Genomic DNA, 5,666 nt, shown 5'->3' with positions numbered 1-5,666 from the left:
AAGTGATTTTTGGCAATCCTTCTTCGTAAATCTAAAAAAACACATGAATAATTATATAAGGGTGCATTTTTGCTCACCCACACTAACTATAGGGTATGCTCACCACCTCTTTCAATACTTGCCATGTGTAATCCACACTAACTCTAGTTAAGCCTTATTTTTTTTATTTTTTTTTGCTTTAATTAATAGGTGAGAGAATCCTACTTTTACTTATTTACTTCCATATATATCCTTTCTTTTAAATATTTTATTAAAACTTTAAACTCCCATTTTTTAATACAAACAGACTCAACTAATTCCAATTTAAAAAACATAAACATAAACTTAAAACCCCAATGTCGATTACGCCTTTATAGGTTTTCTGCAAACTTCCATGACTTAGATCTTTACTATTGTATGATCATGTAAGGAGTTTTTTTTTTTTATCATAAATAGGATCTGTAACTAGTTGGAGATTATGGTAATCAAAATATGTGTAATCAAACTTTTATGGTAAATAAAATATGCAAGCTTGATCTTCCATCTGCATATGATTCTAACTTTATATGGATATACGAATCATATCAAATCATTTCGTCAATATCCAACAAAAACTACTTTCAGTGACAAAACTAATAGGACAAATGATGTCATTCAAAATACAATTGTTTTAGATGAAACTCGTCAAAATAAAATTGTACAAAAAGCTAGTCCAAAAAATACAATTGTTTGAGATGAAACTCATCAAAATAAAATTGTACAAAGCTAGTAGGATGAATATTCTCCACTTCAAAGGATGTCATTCCAAAAAAAATCTCTAAATTCTATTACAACTTGATCTAAGATGTTGATGGATTTGAAAATTTCAGTTGAGGTGTGGTTCCCAGAGGTATTGGTTGAATGTTTGATGTTGATGGATTTGAAAAATTCAGTTGAGGAACATTCAACCAATACCTCTGGGAACCACTCCTCAACTAAAATTTTCAAATCCATCAACATCAAAGGATGTCATTCCAAAAAAAATCTCTAAATTCTATTACAACTTGATCTAAGATGTTGATGGATTTGAAAATTTCAGTTCAGGAGTGGTTCCCAGATCGATTGGTTGAATGTTTGATGTTGATGGATTTGAAAATTTCAGTTGAGGAACATTCAACCAATACCTCTGGGAACCACTCATCAACTAAAATTTTCAAATCCATCAACATCTTAGATCAACTTGTAATAGAATTTAGAGAAATTTTTTTGGAACGACATCCCTTGAAGTGGAGAATATTCATCCTACTAGCTTTGTACAATTTTATTGTGATGAGTTTCATCTCAAACAATTGTACTTTGTTGGATATTGATAAGTTTCATCTCAAACAATTGTATTTTTTGGACTAGCTTTTTGTACAATTTTATTTTGACGAGTTTCGTCTAAAACAATTGTATTTTGAATGACATCATTTGTCCTATTAGTTTTGTCACTGAAAGTAGTTTTTGTTGGATATTGACGAAATGATTTGATATGATTCGTATATCCATATAAAGTTAGAATCATATGCAGATGGAAGATCAAGCTCGCATATTTTAATTACCATAAAAGTTTGATTACACATATTTTGATTACCATAATCTCCAACTAGTTACATATCCTATTTATGATAAAAAAAACTCCATTTATGATAAAAACTCCTTACATGATCATACAATAGTAAAGATCTAAGTCATGGAAGTTTACAGAAAACCTATGAAGGCGCAATCGATATTGGGGTTTTAAGTTTATGTTTATGTTTTTTAAATTGGAATTAGTTGAGTCTGTTTGTATTAAAAAAATGAGAGTTTAAAGTTTTAATAAAATATTTAAAAAAGAAATGATATATATAGAAGTAAATAAATAAAAGCAGGATTCTCTCACCTATTAATTAAAGCAAAAAAAATAAAAAATAGAAGGCTTAACTAGAGTTAGTGTGGATTACACATGGCAAGCATTGAAAAAGATGGTGAGCATACGTTATAGTTAATGTGGGTGAGCAAAAATGCACCCATTATATAAGCTCCCAATAAGCTAAAAAGCCGATATAAATTAACGAAGAAAACATTGAAATTAAAAAAATTAAATATTTTAACACAAATTGAATGATTCAAATCTCTGCTCTTTTCCTTGTTTCAAGGCTTCCTCTTTTCCATGTTTCACACCAGCTTTCTTTTTTCTTGTCGGCAACCATTTCTTTTCTCTTTCTTGATCAGTAATCATAGTAATCACGGTTAAGTTATAGTAATCACGGTTAAGTCATATTAATATTTTATATTAATTTTTTTATAAAGATAATAAGATAAAAAACAATAGTTATATAAAATGTTGATATAGCTTAACTGTCATCGTACAAATAAGAGAGGATGAAAGTATATGGGAAGTGAAAGGGCAGAAAAGCCAAGTCCATAATTCTATGGGTGAGCAAAAATGCACCCTATTTTATTACCCATCATCATACACCTTCCCTCCCCTTTCCCCATTTTCAGCCGGCTTTTCTCTTCTTTCTACAAATATCATCATAACCTTTTTATCTTTTCAACATCATTATATTAATACTTTCTTTTCTTTTCTCCCCCACTTTCTTCTCGTGTCCACTCTCATTTTTTAAAAGCCATGTGAATGCCATTTGTTTAAAACCAGAAGCAGAGCAGCCGCGAGTTTTGGGGAGAGAGCAACGCAGAGAAGCAGGGAGAGAGGCCGAGAGTATGAATGACAGCAAATGCTCTCCTTTGTTATCATGCAAAGGAGTTAGTCAGTATGCATCTAAGCTTAAGTTCTGGAGATTTTTAGATGGGTTGTCTTGTCAAAACTCGAATTATGAAGGTGAGTGATTTATGTAACGTGTTGCAAATTATACTTCGTTTCAAATATCTCTATTTCAAGTCAAGTATGTTAGATTTGTAGAAATATCTTTCGGAATTATTAATATAGTGATATGTGGATATTTGGAATTGTTCATGGAGCATCAGAACTTTAGTGTTGCATTAATCCGAGGAATAAATGTAAACTGCACACAAAGACATTAGGGCAGAATAGCCAATAGGAGTCACGTGGTGAGTTACTATTTATGAAGGATATAATGAACATATAAAGGGATGATGTGATATGGCACTACATGCATGATGATTTTGATATTATTATTGTATTTTCCATAGTAACTAAAATGGCATTACTTAATTGGCATATTACATATTCTACTCACTGAGCGATGATGGTTGTTGCTCACCCCTCACCATTTTATTTTACAGATGAGTTAGTTGACAAGACAGGTGCTAGACGAGCTGAGTTTTGCCTATTTTTGTACACTTTGTAATGATTTTGTAATATTTACTTGTATAAGAGTTCTTATTTTATGTCTTTAGTTTTACTTTTAGAGCAACTCCACCCATGGAGCCCTTCCCCCTGGTAATCCACTATTCAATCCACCCTATTGAACAGTAACTGCCTTAAATAAACAGTAACTGCCTTAAATAAACAGTAACTGCCTTAAATGAACAGTAACTGCCTTAAATGAACAGTAACTGCCATTTGCATCTCCACCCTTTAAGCCCTTCCCCCTAGCAATAGACAATTAAAATAATAGTTTTTTTTGTTTGTTTAAATAATACAAAATAAAATTATTTGTAATTTCGGATAAGAATTCTTAAATCGTTCTCGTTGCGCTATGTGTCTTTTTATCCAAAAAAACAATTATTTAGCGAAGGATTTCGATAAGATTTTTATCCAATGTTATCGTGTCATGTGTCGTTATCTTTTTAGAATCCTTAGTAAAAATAAATAATTTTTATACATTAAAAATATTATAATATTAATCCAATTAAAAAAAACAAAAAAAAACAAAAAAAAAAACAAAAACCCGAACCCAGTTCCATTTCTTCCACCTCTCATCCCACCCCCGAGAACCCCCTGCAAAAACCAGAACCCAGCCCCCTGCAAAAACCAGAACCCAGCTACCTCCCCCCCCGCCCCCCGCCCCCGCGACGACCCACCCTCCCCCCCCGCGACGACCCACTTCCCTTCCGCACCCATGGAAGCCCAGCTCCGGTCCCCCCCCTCTCTCTCTCTCTGACACAAAAAAAATCTCCGGTCCCCCTCTCTCTCTCTCTCTCTGACACAAACAAAATAAAAAATTGCAAAGCCCTCGGGCCACAGGCCCGTCGACTCCCCACCCCCCCTTCGCTCGGGCTCCCACCGTCGCTCGGGCTCCACACGGCTGGAGCTCAGTCCACAGGGCCTCGGGCCCTTTCCTCTCCACTGTCCCCCGAGCAACCAGCAAGGCTGGAGTTGCTCTTACATTACCCACACACCGGGCTTGGGGTCCCATTGACTCCGGGTCGGGGGCATGACATTCACAATATTAAAAAAATAAAATTTGTGGTAGAAAAAGCTCTAAGGAAAAAACCAAAATTATTTACTTTGAGCATATACCGGCTTCTAAGCTTGTACACAGATTTCCCAAAAAACGAAGAGCAAAGTGACCTGAAACAAAACACTGAAGCAAATCATACAACCAAACAACATATCTAAGGATATAAACAAAATACCCAAAATTACAAAAACTAAATTCCAAAAAACGTAGAGCAACGCGTTCTGAAACGAAAAACATAAACAAATCATCGACCCAGGCAATGGATCTAATGATATACAAAATACCCAGAATAAGAAAAAAAATATCATCCACAAATCCCACCTCAACATGGAAAACTACCAAAAAAAAAAATTTAAAACTAAAATAAAAAAAACAAAAAAAAAAAACTCACCAATAAACGGTTGTGGACCTTGGAGGTGACAAATCCACCCTGATAAAATGGAAAAACCAACCAAGACCAAAATTAATAGAAATAAATTACAAAAATTAACACCAAATTCCAGAAATGAAGAAAAATAGAACCTTAATATGGAAATTGAAGCTTTACTTGCAGATCGGCAACGGCAAATGAAATCCAGTGGCAGGGTACCTCTAGAGTGAGAGAGACTTACAGGGATCATAGATGAAAATAGAGAATAACACCAAAAAAATGGGTACTGACCTAGGGGTTTTAAATGCAAGATGCAGCAACTATTTATTTTTCCAAGGGCTTTAAACGCAAGAAATTTGCATAGATGATTTGGCTGAGAAAAATGAGAAAGATGAGAAAATCGGAAACAGAGAAAAAGAAAGCTTGAGAGAGAAAGAAAGGCAGGCGGAAAAACAATGAAAATAAGAGCAGTTCCACTGTGGGCTATTGCCTGATGGACTGGCTCTCAAACAAGGGCAAAGAGCCCGAGTGGGGAGGTCCAGTGTGTGCTGGCGATGGAGCCCGAGCCGGCCCGAAGGAAAGGCCCGGCAGGAGTTTCCGGCTCGAGAGCCTGAAGGCCATATGACGCAAGGCTGACATTTGGGCGACATCAGCCATGATCTCCTTTGCATTTCTGGGCCTCAACCTTACAGCTACTCAAACTCTTCCAGGTACTATTTGATTCGAAAAAAGTTAAGCAATAGGCATACAAGCAACATTTCATTTACTCATTTGAATTTGCCATGCTTATTCTATTACCCCAAATTTTCCAAATTCTAAACATTTATTAAATGATTAATTGAAATAATGCTTCCATTTTTCTCCAAAATTCAATTGAATCCTATTTGGGGAAACAAAAACTAACCTCCGTCGTCCTTTGAAGCTCGGGA

General features: G+C 34.9%; 2 long non-coding RNA genes across 2 annotated transcripts; one reads left to right on the top strand and one right to left on the bottom strand.

Moving 5' to 3' along the window:
• Positions 1 to 2,585: 2,585 nt before the first annotated feature.
• On the top strand, positions 2,586 to 3,351 carry LOC103416297 (uncharacterized). The gene is made up of 2 exons (XR_526366.4): positions 2,586 to 2,821; positions 3,247 to 3,351. It is a non-coding gene; the product is annotated as an uncharacterized lncRNA (long non-coding RNA).
• A 995-nt stretch (positions 3,352 to 4,346) lies between these two features.
• LOC139196621 (uncharacterized) lies at positions 4,347 to 5,196 on the bottom strand. The gene is made up of 3 exons (XR_011581713.1): positions 4,915 to 5,196; positions 4,759 to 4,797; positions 4,347 to 4,477 (listed from the first exon to the last, which is right to left on the bottom strand). It is a non-coding gene; the product is annotated as an uncharacterized lncRNA (long non-coding RNA).
• Positions 5,197 to 5,666: the final 470 nt, after the last annotated feature.

Source organism: Malus domestica, chromosome 05 (genome assembly GCF_042453785.1).
Source record: "Malus domestica chromosome 05, GDT2T_hap1".
NCBI classification, from domain to species: domain Eukaryota; kingdom Viridiplantae; phylum Streptophyta; class Magnoliopsida; order Rosales; family Rosaceae; genus Malus; species Malus domestica.
Note: the sequence above shows the minus strand (reverse complement) of the source record. Positions and strands in the feature narration are given on the sequence as shown.